This window comes from Phyllobates terribilis, unplaced genomic scaffold, assembly GCF_046119375.1.
Source record: "Phyllobates terribilis strain yellow unplaced genomic scaffold, ASM4611937v1 Scaffold_3__8_contigs__length_932513732, whole genome shotgun sequence".
Lineage (NCBI taxonomy): Eukaryota > Metazoa > Chordata > Amphibia > Anura > Dendrobatidae > Phyllobates > Phyllobates terribilis.
The window spans coordinates 60,164,709-60,167,675 of NW_027362763.1; positions in this window are offsets into that span (position 1 = coordinate 60,164,709).

Sequence of the window (2,967 nt, forward strand, 5' to 3'; positions counted from 1 at the left end):
TCAAATTACTAATCATGTTTATCTGTATCTTGGGTGGAAAATAATTTGGGCTTTGTAGCAGTGTGCAGTACTGATTCTATTAGGCCATCTATAATAAGCTCCACCAGATTTAAAATTACTAATCATGTTTATCTGTATCTTGGCTGGAAAATAATTTGGGCTTTGTAGTAGTGTGCAGCACTGATCCTATTAGGCCATCTATACTAAGCTCCACCAGATTTAAAATTAATAATAATTTTTAGCTGCATCTAGCCCAGAAAATAAATTTGGGGCTCCGAGATGCGCAAGACACATAAGTGCCTTCTTGCTGCACTACCTGCAACATGACCCTCATATTGTCAGAATTCGAAGTAATCATGACTACTGGGTTGCCACACTCTTAGATCCCCCAAACTTTTCGATCAACCTTTTCATTTTAATAAAGACCAAAAAAATGGTCATTTTTGAAATTATAAGCATTAGCAGGTTATTAGAAACTGAAATCAAACAGTTTTCAACTCAAAACTTTATTCTAGGTGATGTTACATTTTCACATAGGACCCCTTGTTCGAAAGGAGCTTCTGAACTCTCTCGTCCATTGAATTTGTCAGGTTTTGGATGGTTTCTGCTTCAATTGTTTTGCATGAGGACAGAATACCCTCCCAGAGCTGTTGCTTAGTTGGGAACTGCCTCCCGCCATCATAGACACTCCTTTTGATGATGCTCCAGAGGTTCTGAATGGGGTAGAGGTCAGGGGAGCATGGGGGTCACACCATAAGTTTGTCCCCTTTTATGCCCATATCAGCCAGAGATGCAGATGTTTTATGTGCAGCATGAGATGGTGCATTATCATGAATAAAAATGATCTTGCTGTGGAATACACGGTTCTTCTTCTTGAACCATGGCAGGAAGTGCTGTTTGAGAAAATCCACATACATTATGGAGTTCATCTTTACCCCTTCAGGGATCCTAAAGGGGCCGATAATCTCTCTCCCCATGATTCCAGCCCAAAACATTACTCCACCTCCTCCTTGTTGGCGCTGTAGCCGTGTTTGCGTGGGGTGTCCATCAACCAGCCATCCTCCACTCCATCCATCTGGACCATCGAGCGCTGCACGGCACTCATCCGTGAACAAAACAGTTTTGAAATCAGTGTTCATGTAATCTTTGGCCCACTGGAGCCGTTTCTGCTTGTGTGAAGTGGATAGAGGAGGTCGACAGGATGGCGTATGCACAGCTGCAAACCTCTGAAGGACCCTGCATCTTGTTGTTCGGGGGACGTTGGAGGCACCAGCAGCTTCAAAAACTTGTCTGCTGCTATGACAAGGCTTTTTTGCCGCTGCTCTTGTAACCTGACATAATTGCCTGTAGGAAAGAGTCCTCAATTTCCCCTTATCAGCACGCACACATGTGTACTGTGAATCAGCTACATACTTCTTGATTGCCAAGACACTTCATCCTGATCATCGCACAATGTTGATTGTAGTCATGCCTTGACCTAAACACTCCACAATTTGTTGCTTCTCAGCAGCCGACACATCCTTTTTCTTTCCCATTTTGGCAGAAAATGTAGGCTACTTAATAATGTGGGACAGCCTTCTTAAGTAGTCTTGCCTTTCATTGGACACACCTGCCAAACTAATTAGCACAGGTGTCTGCAATTGCTTACAGTGATATAAAGAGCCCTGACACACATCACCATCAATGAGTTTAACTGACAAACAAACAAATTCTTCCCTTATCACTCCTAAACACTTTTTGCATAATAATTTGGAACACAATGTACATGTGCTTTTCCACAAAACACCAGTGGTTCACGTAGTGAATCTTACAGTTCTAACTTGCCAACCGTGGTCTGTATGGAGTTGTTCAATAAAGGGCCCAAAATTAAGATAACATAGATGGGAGAGGTCTCTATGAATAGGAATTCCTAAGTATTTGATACCCTGTGAGGGCCAGGCAAAGGGAAAGTTGGACTGGATGGAATCCTGTAAGGATTTGGGGAGGGAGACATCGAGGGCCTCAGACTTCGCTGCATTGATTTTAAAATTTGACCATGTAACAAAGTGATCTATTTCAGCCATAACAGCATGGATGGATATATGTGATTGAGTGATATATACTAGGACATCATCAGCAAATAGAGAGCACTTGTACTCGGTGCCTCCCACCTCAATCCACCTAATATTGGGGTTATGGCGAATTGATGAGAACAGGTGCTCTGTCACTAGGATGTATAAGAGAGGGGACAGAGGACATCCCTCCCTTGTCCCATTGGTGATTGTGAAAGGTGATGAAAATGTTCTGACGCACCCCCTGGGCCTTGGGACACCCGGAGCCGGACCCTTTTTGGTGGATGCTGGTGGTTGTAGTCTCCGTGGCGGCGACCCGGTTCCGTGGCTCAGGGCGGTCAAACCAGTGGCGGAACTATTTATGTGGTTTTGATGTTTAAATGTCCGACTACGCCACCCGTGGATTGCGGTCAGAGTGAACCGCCGCTACAGGGCAGACCGCTAAGGCTGGTGTTGTGGGTGCAGCAGAGCGTAGCATAACTCCCCACGGGAGGAGTATAGCCTCAGGGCAGTGTATGCGGAGGATGGGGGTGATGGTGCAGGGCAGCAGCAGTAACGACACGGAGTCAGTGATGCAGTCCAGGGCCTTTACTCACAGTTATTATTATCCAGACCACGTCTGCAGGTAACGGCTGCCCACGTCGTACTGTGCTCACCAGGTGAGGGGCTCAGACAACTCCCAGATAACTTTGGAGCGCTTCACAGGACCCCCTTTGTGTGTCCTTTGTCTGGCCTTTCTTACCAACCCTTCTGTCCGGCTGCCTCGGGCCTCCTCTTGGTAAACTTGGCGCCAGTTTCCCTGACCCTATGTGGTGCCTTCCTAGCGGGTGTAGCGAGGGGCTGCGCCACATAAAATGTCACAGCCTCCGGTTTCTAGCTGAGGGTCATTTCCTGCCTCCACTAGTTTCGTGGACCG